Raw genomic sequence first — 13401 nt, 5'->3', positions numbered from 1 at the left:
GGCATCTGGGTTCTTTCCAGTTTCTTGCTATTTTAAATAAGGCTGCTATGAACATAGTGGAGCACGTGTCTTTTTTATATGTTTGGGCATCTTTTGGGTATATGCCCAAGAGAGGTATGGGTGGGTCCTCAGGTAGTTCAATGTCCAATTTTCTGAGGAACCTCCAGACTGATTTCCAAGAGAGGTTGTACCAGTTTGCAATCCCACCAACAATGGAGGAGTGTTCCTCTTTCTCCACATCCTTTCCAGCATCTACTCTTGCCAGAGTGTTTGATCTTAGCCATTCTGACTGGTGTGAGGTGGAATCTCAGGGTTGTTTTTTTTTTTTTTTCCCCAATCACGTCCATTTATTGACTAAACCAATACTGAGTAAAGAGACAACTAGCCTTTGGGACTGGTTCCTAGGATGTGTGGGGAGGGGTCACTTGTAGAACTCATGTTCCTACTCATCTTTCTTGATCACAGTCTTGTAGGCTTTCTTGAAGTCTTTGGCCAGGAAAATGTGGCAGTTCTCACAGACAGTCAACATTCCACTCTCCTGACAGATGGAGTTGATATCGGCTCCTGAAATCTTATCTGGGCAGGCCACATAGTCTTCTACGTTGACCTCCTCAGAAAGGTTCATCTTGCTGGTGATGGTGGAGAAAATCAACCTCTTTTTGGCGATGATCAGGGAGTGGGAATTCAATTTTGTGGTCTAGGCGTCCTGGCCGAAGTAGAGTTGGATCCAAGGTGTCTTTTCTGTTTGTGGCCATGATTGCCTTCACACTGATGTTTTGGTCAAATCCATCCATTTGATTCAGTAGCTCCAGCAGGATCCTCTGAACCTCCCTGTCAGCTCCGGTCTGGGCATCAAATCTCTTGGTGGCAATGGCATCAATTTCATCTATGAAGATGATGGCAGGTGCATTCTCCTTGTCCGGGCGGAACACATCCCAGATTATTCGAGGGCCCTCACCCAGGTACTTATGAACAAACTCTGAACCCACCACATGGATAAATGCAGCTATCATGTGATGTGCCACTGTCTTTGCTAACATGGTCTTTCCACAGCCAGGGGGGCCATACATGAGGACCCCTCGGGGAGGATCGATGCCAATCTGCTTGTAGAGCTCGAAGTGCGTAAGTGGGAGTTCCATTGCCTCCCACACCTCCTGCTTCTGGATGTCCATGCTTCCTATATCGGCGTATATCACGTTGGGCTTCTGGTCTGAGGTGAGCATCATGATGCTGCTTTCAGCCTCGGGAGGCAGCACATTCACAAGTGTGTTGCTGTGCTTGTGGAGGGCCACTGAGGCATTGGGTTTGAGCAGCTCCTGATCAATGGTACTCAGGATGCAAAAATAACAGTTAGATCCTGTGATAGAGCCCACAATGACTGTGTTCTGATCCACAGCTTCCAAAAACTGACCAATGACCAACGGAATGCTCTGGATTTGCTTTACCTTCTCCTGGGCATGGAGGAACTCCTTCTTCAGGTTCTTCTGTTCATCCTTAATATACTCCTCCTGCACCTCCAGGAACTCCAGCTCTTGCTACAGCTTCTTATAGAGGCTGTATAGGTTCTCCAGGTTTTCAGGTTCAGGTCGCAGAAAGGACAGACCGGTCTGCAGCCGAGACATGGACAGTGCTGGCATCTCATCCTGAATTTTCTCCACCAAAATGCCTATCTCCTACTTAGTGACCAAGCCGGCCTCAGTGCAGCCCCTCAGGTTTGTTTAGATTTGCATTTCCCTTATGACTAAAGATGTTGAACATTTTTTTTAGGTGCTTCTCAGCCATTCGGCATTCCTCAGCTGTGAATTCCTTGTTTAGTTCTGAGCCCCATTTTTAATAGGGTTATTTGTCTCCCTGCAGTCTAACTTTGTGAGTTCTTTGTATATTTTGGATATAAGCCCTCTATCACTTGTAGGATTGGTAAAGATCTTTTCCCAATCTGTTGGTTGCTATTTTGTCCTAACAACAGTGTCCTTTGCCTTACAGAAGCTTTGCAGTTTTGTGAGATTTCATTTGTTGACTCTTGATCTTAGAGCAGAAGCCATTGGTTATTTGTTCAGGAACTTGTCTCAGGTGCCCTTGTGTTCGAGATCCTTCCTCACTTTTTCTTCTAATAATTTGAGTGTATCTGGTTTGATGTGGAGGTCCTTGATCCACTTGGACTTAAGCTTTGTGCAGGGTGATAAGAATGGATTGATCTGCATTCTTCTACATGCTGACCTCCAGTTGAACCAGTACCATTTGTTGAAACTGCTCTTTTTTCCATTGGATGTTTTTGGATCCTTTGTCAAAATCAAGTGACCATATGTGTGTGGGTTTACTTCTGGGTCTTCAATTCTATTCCTCTGGTCTATCTGTCTGTCTCTGTACCAATACCATGCAGTTTTTTTATCACTATTGCTCTGTTCTGTTTATCACTATATTGTTTGAGTTCAGGGATAGTGATTCCCCCAGAAGTCCTTTTATTGATGAGGATAGTTTTAGCTATCCTGGCTTTTTTGTAATTCCTGATGAATGTGCAAATTGTTCTGTGAAGAATTGAGTTGGAATTTTGATGGGGATTGCATTAAATTTGTAGATCACTTTTGGTAAAATGGCCATTTTTACTATATTAATGCTGTCAATCCATGAGCATGGGAGATCTTTCCATCTTCTGAGATCTTCTTCAATCTCTTTCTGAAGAGGCTTGAAGTTCTTCTCATACACATCTTTCACTTGCTTGGTGAGAGTCACACTGAGGTATTTTATATTATTTGGAACTATTATGAAGGGTGTCTTTTCCCTAATTTTTTTCTCAGCTTGTTTCTCTTTTGTGTAGAGGAAGGTTACTAATTTATTTGAGTTAATTTTATACCCAGCCACTTTGCTGAAAGTATTTACCAGGATTAGTAGTTCTCTGGTGGAAATTTTGGGATCATTTAAATATACAATCATATCGTCTGCAAATAGTGATATTTTGACTTCTTACTTTCCAATCTATATCCCTTTGATCTGCTTTTGTTGTCTGATTGCTCTGGTTAGGAATTCTAAAACTATATGGAATAAATAGGGAGACAGTGGGCAGACTTTTCTAGTCCCTGATTTTAGTGGGATTGCTTCAAGTTTCTCTTCATTTAGTTTAATATTAGGTACTGGTTTGATGTATATGGCATTTACTATGTTTAGGTATGGGTCTTGAATTCCTGTTCGTTCCAGAACTTTTATCATGAAGGGGTGGTGAATTTTACCAAATGCTTTCCCAGCAACTAATGAAATGATCATGTTGTTTTAATCTTTCAGTTTGTTTATATAGTGGATTATGTTGATGGTTTTCTGTAACCATCCCTGCATCCCTGGAATGAAGCTTGCTTGATTATGATGGATGATTGTTTTGATGTGGTCTTGGATGTGGTTTGCCAGAATTTTCTTGAGTATTTTTGCATCGATATTCATAAGGGTAATGGGTCTGAAGTTCTCTTTCTTTGTTGGGTCTTTGTGTGGTTAGTATAAGAGTAACTGTGACTTCATTGAAGTAATTCGTTAGCGTTCCATCTGTTTCAATTTTGTGGAATATTTTAGATAGTATTGGTATGAGGTCTTCTATGAAGGTCTGATAGAATTCTGCACTGAACCTATCTGGATCTGGTCTCTTTTTGGTTGGGAAACTTTTAATGACTTCTTCTATTTCTTTAGGAGTTACGGGGTTGTTTAAATGGTTTATTTGTTCTTGAATTAATTTGGTACCTGGTATCTGTTTAGGAAATTGTCCATTTCCTACAAATTTTCAAGTTTTCTTGACTGTAGGCTTCTGTAGTAGGATCTGATGTCTTTTTGAATTTCCTCTGACTCCGTTGTTATGTCTCCATTTTCATTTCTGATTTTGTTAATTTGGACACACTCTCTGTGTCCTCTCATTAGTCTGGCTAAGGGTTTATCTCTCTTGTTGATTTTCTCAAAGAACAAGCTTTTGGTTCTGTTGATTCTTTCTATTGTCCTTTTTGTTTCCACTTGGTTGATATCAGTTTTGAGTTTGATTATTTCCTGGCTTCTTTTTGTTCTAGAGCTTTTAGGTGTGCTGTCAAGCTGCTGATATATGCTCCCTCCTGTTTCTTTCTGGAAGCACTCAGAGATATGAGTTTTCCTCTTAGCACAGCTTTCATTGTGTCCCATGAGTTTTGGTATGTTATAACTTCATTTTTTTTTAAATTCTAAGAAGTCTTTAATTCCTTTCTTTATTTCTACCTTGACCAGGTTACCTTCATGTATATGTGGGCATTGTTTCCTTATTGTTATTGAAGACCAGCTTTAGCCCATGATGACCTGATAGGGCATATGGGATTATTTCTATCTTTTTATATCTGCTGAGGCCTGTTTTATGATTGATTATATGGTCAATTTTGAAGAAAGTACCATGGGGTGGTGAGAAGAAGGTATATCCTTTTGTTTTAGGATACAATGTTCTATAAATATCTGTTAAGTCCATTTGGTTCATGACTTCTCTTAGTCTGTCTATGTCTCTGTTTAATTTCTGTTTCCATGATCTGTCAATTGGTGAGAGTGGGGTGTTGAAATCTCGTACTATTATTGTTTGAAGTGCAATATGCACTTTGAACTTTAGTAAGGTTTCTTTTATGTATGTAGGCTCCCTTGTATTTGGAGCATAGATATTTAGGATTGAGAGTTCATCTTGGTGGATTTTTCCTTTGCTGAATAGGAAGTGTCCTTCCTTATCTTTTTTGATGACTTTTGGTTGATATTTGGTTGATGATTTTATTTGATATTAGAATGGCTACTCCAGCTTGTTTCTTTGGACCACTTGCGTGGAAAACTGTTTTCCAGTCTTTTACTCTGAGATAGTGTCTGTATTTGTCTCTGAGGTATGTTTCCTGTATGCAGCATAATGCTGGTTCCTCCTTGCATATCAACTTTGTTAGTTTATTTCTTTTTATTGTGGAATTGAGTTTATTGGTGTTGAGAGGTATTAAGTAATAGTGATTGTTGCTTTCTGTTATTTTCATATTTAGAGGTGTAATTATGTTTGTCTCTCTTCTTTTGTTTGCACTGAGGGTAGATAATTTTTTTCTAGGGTATAGTTTCCCTCCTTGTGTTGGAGTTTTCCATGTATTATCCTTTGTATGGCTGGATTTGTAGAAAGATATTGTGTAAATTTTGTTTTGTCATGAGATATCTTGGTTTCTCCAGCCATGTGAATTGAGAATATTGCTGGATATAGTAGCCTGAGCTGGCATTTTTTTATCTCTTCGGGTTTGTTGATATGTAGTATTTGCTTTCGTGGGAGAGTTGGGCTCTGATGTTGTAACATAGTCTTGGTTCCTGTTGCTTAGTTTACTGTGCTTACCTTTTGACATCAGGTTTTCTTGCTTTCTCTGACTGTGCTTTCACACCCTATAATTTTGTGTGTCAGCACTCCTCTAGTCTTGTTTTCTTTCGGCCGTATTTGTGAATAGAAAGCTCTGGTCAGGTGTGTAGGTACTCCTGGCGATGGCTTTCAGGTCTCAGCACGGGCAGAAACCTGAACAATCCTGCCCCTGACATCTCCTAGCTTCCTCTGCCCAGGGGTCTCAGATGGTACTAGGCAATTTCCTCTTCTGTTAGGAATGTGGCCAGAGAGCAGTCCCCTCTGAGTTCTCAGGAATCCACAGTTCTGTGGTCAAGCTCTCTCCCCCATGGGATTTAGCTACAGAGAGCTCTGTGATGGTTCAGTTCAGTTCAGGGCGCAGGGCTGGACCCACATGGTTCCTGCTGTTGACTGTTCCTATTCCTTTGTGATTTATTTATTGTTTCTATTTCCATTTTTAAATTTTGGATGGTGTTCAATTCCTTTACCCATTTATTCATGTTTTCCTGTAATTCTTTAAGGGATTTTTGTGTTTCCTCTTTAAGAACTTCTACTTGTTTACCTGTATTGTCCTTTGTTTTTTTTAAAGGGAGTTATTTATGTCCTTCTTAACGTCCTCTATCATCACCATGAGATGTGATTTTTAAATCTAAATCTTGTTTTCCAGTGTGTTTGGATATCCAGTATTTGCTTTTGTGGGAGAACTATGCTTCGATGATGACAAGTAGTCTTGGTTTCTGTTTCTTATGTTCCTCCTCTTGCCTCTCGCCTCTCGCCATCAGGTTGTCTCTGGTGTTAGCTTGTCTTGCTGTCTATGACAGTGGCTTGACCCTCCTGTAAGCCTATGTGTCAGCACCCCTGTAAACCTAACCTCTTTTCTTTCAGCCAGATTTGGGGATAGAGAGCTGTTCTTGGGTTTGTGTGTCCTGAATCCTTCAGACTGATCACTTGGAGCAGTAGAGTTGGTCTTACCTATGCTCTCAGGTTTGTCAGTACTCCTGGTTACTGGCTTTCAGCTCTGGGCTCAAGCAGAAAATGGAACAGTCCTGCGCCTGACTGCTCCTAGGTTCCTCTATCCAGAGGGGCACTAGGCAGATTTCTCTTGGGCCAGGAATGTGAGCAGAAGTGTAGGTCTCCCCTGAGCTCTCAGGATTGTCCACAGTTCTGAGAGTGTAGTTCTCTCTCCCTCTCGATTTGGGTACAGAGAGCTTTGGAATTGGTTCAGCTCCTGGTACAGATACAGATTTGAAGTGTCCTGTCTCAAAGTGCTCCTGCCTTTGTGTGTTTTGAGGCCATCAGGTGGGTTGCTTAGAGCAAAAGTGTTGATCTTACCTCTGCTCTCAGGTGTGTAGTCACTCCTAGATACTGGCTTTCGGCTCTGGGTGCAGGCAGAAACTGGAAGGGTTCTGCCCCTGACTTCTCCTAGGTTTCTGTGCCCAGATGGCACAGAGGGCACTAGGCAGGTTTCTTTTGGACCAGGAATGTGAGCAGAAGTATTTGTCTCCTTTGAGCTCTCAGGATTGTCTGCACTTCTGAGTCCAGCTGTCATCAACTGGATTAGGGTACAGAGAGCTGTGGGAGCAATTCATTTCTGGACACTGGCAGAAACCAGAATTTTCCTGACACTGACTGCTCCTGTGTTTCTGTATCCAGAGGGAACTAGGCGAGTTCCTCTTATGCCAGGAATATGAGCAAAAGTGGTTGTCTCCCATGAGCTCTCAGAATTTTCTACAGTTCTGAGAGTCCAGCTCTGACCTCACAGGATTTGGTATCAAGCAAAAATCTATTTTCAATAAAAGGAAAAAAAACATAATAAGGGAAACAGACTTCAGGAAGAAAAAGAATATGCAGTCTGTCTTACATCCCTGAAGACTATTGTTAATAATATTTATTTTTTAAATGTTTTATTCAAAATTTTGAGACTGATTCTTACAATGTAGCCTGAAGTAACCTCAAACTTCTGATCTTGCTATTTTAGTCTTCTGAGAGTGCTGGGACTTCACAGATATACTACCTGCCTGGTTTATATTATTGTATTTTATATGGAAACATCTATGATATCCTAGATGATTTTACTATGTAGAAAATAAAAGGGAATTTGAGATTACAGGCATGTTAAATTGCTTAACTGTTGTACCCATTTACCTATGTGTATAAAAACATGATGTTGTCTCTTTAAATATGCATTTAAAAAAAATAGAAATAGCACAAAATACCTGCTTGTAAACAGATAATAAATTGAGCTTACTTTTCATTTATAACTTCACATAATGCAAAGTGCAGAAAACATTTAAATTAGAATGAATAGAATACATTCATCATTGATTTCAAATGCTTTGGTATGTTTTATCTTTGTTTGAAGAAATCATTTATCCCTTTAGTTTTCTGTTATAAATTGTGACTCAGATACATGAAAACAAATATATATAAATATATGTGAGAAAGTCATACTTTCAAGATACGTGAAAGCCCAGGCAGAGTCATGCTCAAAGGAGTGTGAGTTTGGCAGTTTCTTCCTTCAGGGTTGACAGCCCATTAGAGTAGTATGCTGCATTTTAAGAACTGAGAGTTTGAAAACAAAGGCACCGTGGATAAACTGTGGTGAAAAGTCTGTTACTTTTCCATGTATCAAAATGGTAATATTATTTCTTGTTTTGCATATTCCTTTCAGACATTTTCCTAATTTCACATATTCTTTTTACTTTACTATTTTGCTTCTTTCTTGACATGTGTTTGTTTACCTTACTGGCATTTTGTGTATTCAATATATGTGCAAATAGGTGGCAGATTGCAATTAAAAGATGTCTCAAAATAGTTGGGCACAGTAGCTGTGTCTCTAATTTCAGCAGAGATAGGCAGACTCTTTAAGTTTCAGGTCAGCTTTAGGATATCTATATCTATATCTATATCTATATCTATATCTATATCTATATCTATATCTATATCTATATCTATATCTATATCTATATGTATCTATGTATCTATATATCTATATATCTATATATCATCTATATATCATCTATATATCATCTATATATCATCTATATATCATCTATATATCTATATATCTATATATCTATATATCTATATATCTATATATCTATATATCTATATATCTATATATCTATATATCTATATATCTATATATCTATATATCTATATATCTATATATCTATATATCTATATATCTATATATCTATATATCTATATATCTATATATATCTTATTTTCAGAAAAAACTATTTCCAATTTATTCTTTTAAACTTCAAATGTTTTATTATTTGTAAAAACATAACATTTAGGATTTTGATAGTTGTTAATTTGATACCCTGTAAAATATGTATGTTTATGAGAGATTGTTTGAAGGCTCTACTCCTATACCCTTGAATGAAGACAGGTCCTCCTCTGTCCAGAAAAGGTTGTCTTTTTGATGGAGCAATGCCAGGAAGGACAAACACACCTGCAGAGGTGAGAAGGGAAGGGTACACCTGCCTAATGATCCAGATCAGCAGATCAATCTTGGCAGGGATCAACAGTGTAACAGGTGTCTCAGTCAGACCACCCTCACATTCAGATGAAGATGTAGGCAAGAGGGGAAGAACAGAGGATTGGGAAGAGTGAAGGTGGGGGACTGTGGTTGAAATTAAACCAAGAAAAATCATATTACATGAAAAATAAATTTAATACATTTTTAAAGTACCTAAAATGGAGACACTGCCCGGAACTGAAGAGACCTGGTCAACAGCTCCCTGCACCCAAATCCCGTGGGAGGAAGAGCCAAACCTTCAGAGGGGAAGACACACCTGGGAAGCCAGAAGAGACTATACTCTGCTCACATTTCTGACTTTAGAGGAAAACACCTAATGACATCTGGGAACCCAGTGCACGGGCGCCCCGGGAAAAGGTAGCAAAGGCCCTCCTGGTTGCCGCCCTCACAGAGAGCTCAAAAGCAGACCTCCAGGAGCAACTTGAGCTGTGGGACCACAAGTAAGACCAACTTTTCTGCTCCAAGCTACCTCCCTGGTGGAGTCAGGAAAACATCCACAAAACAGCTGATGACCAGTAGACAGGAAAGACTACATGCCTGAAAGAAGAACACTCTCTTCCCATAACTGGCTGAAAGAAAACAGGAAAATAGGTCTACAGCACTCCAGACACACAAACCTAGACACACGGTCTAGACACTGTCAGAAATAGCAGAACAAGGTAACACCAGAGACAACCTGATGGCTAGAGGCAAGCGCAGGAACCCAAGCAACAGAGACCAAGACTACATGGCATCATCAAAGACCAATTCTCCCACCAAAGCAAACACTGAATATCCAAACGCACCAGAAAAGCAAGATCTAGATTTAAAATAACATTTGATCATGATGATGGAGGACTTCAAGAAAGACATAAAGAACTCCCTTAGAAAAAAGGAGGAAAACATAAATAAACAAGTAGAAGCCTATAGAGAGGAATCACAAAAATCCCTGAAAGAATTCCAGGAAAACACAATCAAACAGGTGAAGGAACTAAAAATGGAAATAGAAGCAATAAAGAAAGCACAAAGGGAGAAAACCCTGGATATAGAAAACCAAAGGAAGAGACAAGGAGCCGTAAATACAAGAATTACCAGCAGAATGCAAGGGATAGAAGAGAGAATCTCAGGAGAAGAAGATTCCATAGACATTATCGACACAACTGTCAAAGATAATGTTAAACGGAAAAAGCTACTGGTCCAAATCATACAGGAAATCCAGGAGTCAAAGAGAAGATAAACCTAAGGATAATAGGTATAGAAGAGAGTGAAGACTCCCAGCTCAAAAGACCAGTAAATATCTTCAACAAAATCATAGAAGAAAACTTCCCTAACCTGAAGAAAGAGATGCCCATAAACATACAAGAATCCTACAGAACTCCAAATACATTGGACTAGAAAAGAAACTCCTCCCATCACATAATAGTCAAAACATCAAACGCACAAAATAAAGAATATTAAAAACAGTAAGAGAAAAATGTCAAGTAACATATAAAGACATATCAGAATTACACCAGACTTCTCAACAGAGACTATGAAAGCCAGAAGACCCTGGACAGATGTCATACAGACCCTAAGAGAACACAAATGCCAGTCCAGGTTACTGTATCCAGCAAAACTCTCAATTAACATAGATGGAGAAACCAAGATATTCCATGACAAAAACAAATTTACACAATATCTTTCTACAAATCCAGCCCTACAAAGGATAATAAACGGTAAAGCACAACATAAGGAGGCAAGCTACACCATAGAAAAAGCAAGAAACTAATCATCTTGGAAACAAAATAAAGAGAAGAAAAGCACATAAACATAATCTCACATCCAAATACGAATATAACAGGAAGCAACCATCACTATTCCTTAATATCTCTCAACCTCAGTGGACTCAACTCCCCAATAAAAAGACAGAGCTTAACAAACTCAATATGCAATGAGGACCCTGCATTCTGCTGCCTACAGGAAACACACTTCAGAGACAAAGACAGACACTACCTCAGAATGAAATGCTGGAAAAGAAATTTCCAAGGAAATGGTCTGAAGTAGCAAGCTGGAGTAACCATTCTAATATTGAATTAAATTGATTTTCAACCAAAAGTCATCGAAAAAGATAAGGAAGGACATTTCATATTCATCAAAGGAAAAATCCACCAAGATGAACTCTCAATCCTAAATATCTATGTGCCAAATAAAAGGGCACCTACATACATAAAAGAAACCTTACTGAAGTTCAAAGCACACATTGCACTTCACACAAAAATAGCAGGAGATTTCAACACCCCACTCTCAAAATGGACAGATCATGAAAACAAAAATTAAAGAGAGACATAGACAGACTAAGAGAAGTCATGAACCAAATGGACTTAACAGATATTTATAGAATATTCTATCCTAAAACAAAAGGATTCTTCTCACCACCTAATTGTACTTTCTCCAAAATTGATCATATAATTGGTCATAAAATAGGCCTCAATAGATACAGAAAGATAGAAATGATCCCATGAGTACTACCAGACCACCACGGCCTAAAGCTGGTCTTCAACAAAAATAAGGGAAGAACGCCCACATATACATGAAAATTGCACAGTGCTCTACTCAATGATAACCTGATTAAGGAAGAAATAAAGAATGAAATACAAGACTTCTTAGAATTTAAAAAAAATGAAGGTACAACACACCCAAACTTATGGGACACAATGAAGCTGGGCTAAGAGGAAAACTCATAGCGCTGAGTGCCTGCAGAAAGAAACAGGAATGAGCATATGTCAGCAGCTTGACAGCACACCTAAATGCTCTAGATCAAAAAGAAGCAAATACACCCAGAAGGAGTAGAAGACAGGAAATAATCAAACTCAGAGCTGAAATCAACCAAGTATAAACAAAAAGGTCCATACAAAGAATCAACAGAACCAAAAGTTGGTTCTTTGAGAAAATCAACAAGATAGATAATCCCTTAGCCAGAGTAATGAGAGGACACAGAGTGTGTGTCCAAATTCACAAAACCAGAAATGAAAAGGGAGACATAACTACAGAATCAGAGGAAATTCAAAAAATCATCAGATCCTACTACAAAAGCCTTCTGTCAACAAACCTAAAAATCTGCAGGAAATGGACAATTACTTAGACAGATACCAGGGACTGAAGTTAAATCAGGAACAGATAAACCATTCAAACAACCCCATAACTCCTAAAGAAATAGAATCAGTCATTAAAGGTTTCCCAACCAAAAAGAGCCTAGGTCCACATGGGTTCAGTGCAGAATTCTATCAGACCTTCATAGAAGACCTCATATTAATACTATCTAAACTATTCCACAAAATTGAAACAGACATAGCGCTACTGAATTCCTTCTATGAATTCACAATTACTCTTATACCTAAACCACACAAAGACCCAACACCAACAAAGAAAGAGGACTTGAGACTAATTTCCCTTATGAATATCAACGCAAAAATATTCAATAAAATTCTGGCAAACAGAATACAAGAGCACATCAAAACAAACATCCACCGTGATCAAGTAGGCTTCGTCCTAGGCATGCAGGGATGGTTTAATATACGGAAAACCATCAAGGTAATTCACTATGTAAACAAACTATAAGATAAAACCACATGATCATTTCATTAGATGCTGAGAAAGCATTTGACAAAATTCAACACCCCTTCATGATAAACGTCCTGGAAAGGATAGGAATACAAGGCCCATACCTAAATATAGTAAAAACCATATACAGCAAACCATTAGCTATCATTACACTAAATGGAAAGAAACTTGATGCAATCCCACTAAAATCAGGGACTAGACAAGGCTGCCCACTCTCTCCTTACTTATTCAATATAGTTCTTGAAGTTCTAGCCAGAAAAATCAGACAAAAAAAGAGATCAAAGGGATACAGAGTGGAAAAGAAGAAGTCAAAATATTATTATTTGCAGATGTTATGATAGTATATTTAAGTGATCCCAAAAGTTCCACCAGAGAACTGTGAAACCTGATAAACAACTTCAGCAAATTGGCTGGGTATAAAATTAACTCAAATAAATCAGTAGCCTTCCACTACAGAAAAGAGAAATAATCTGAGAAAGAAATTAAGGAAATGACACCCTTCATAGTAGTCCCAAATAATATAAATACCTCGGTGTGACTTTAACCAAGCAAGTGAATGATCTGTATGATAAGAAATTCATGCCTCTGAAGAAAGAAATTGAAGAAGACCTCAGAAGATGGAAAGATCTCCCATGCTCATGGATTGGCAGGATTAATATAGTAAAAATGGCCATTTTACCAAAAGCAATCTACAGATTCAATGCAATCCCCATCAAAATACCAATCCAATTCTTCCGACAGTTGGAGAGAACAATTTGTAAATTCATCTCGAATAACAGAAAATCAGGAGAATTAAAACTATCCTCAACAATAAAATGACTTCCAGTGGAATCACTATCGCTGAACTCAAGCAGTATTACAGAGCAATAATGATAAAAACTGCATGTTATTGGTACAGAGACAGACAGATAGATGAGTGGAATAGAATTGAAGACCCAGA

The 13401-nt window shown here is 38.6% G+C and overlaps 1 pseudogene; it reads right to left on the bottom strand.

Annotated features, from left to right (window-relative positions):
* Positions 1-421: 421 nt before the first annotated feature.
* Positions 422-7819, bottom strand: Psmc4-ps1 (proteasome 26S subunit, ATPase 4, pseudogene 1; annotated as a pseudogene).
* Positions 7820-13401: the final 5582 nt, after the last annotated feature.

Source organism: Rattus norvegicus, chromosome 7 (assembly GCF_021556685.1).
Source record: "Rattus norvegicus strain SHRSP/BbbUtx chromosome 7, alternate assembly SHRSP_T2T, whole genome shotgun sequence".
In the NCBI taxonomy this organism is placed as follows: domain Eukaryota; kingdom Metazoa; phylum Chordata; class Mammalia; order Rodentia; family Muridae; genus Rattus; species Rattus norvegicus.
The sequence above is the reverse complement of the archived record's forward strand: the minus strand, read 5'-3'. Positions and strand labels throughout refer to the sequence as shown.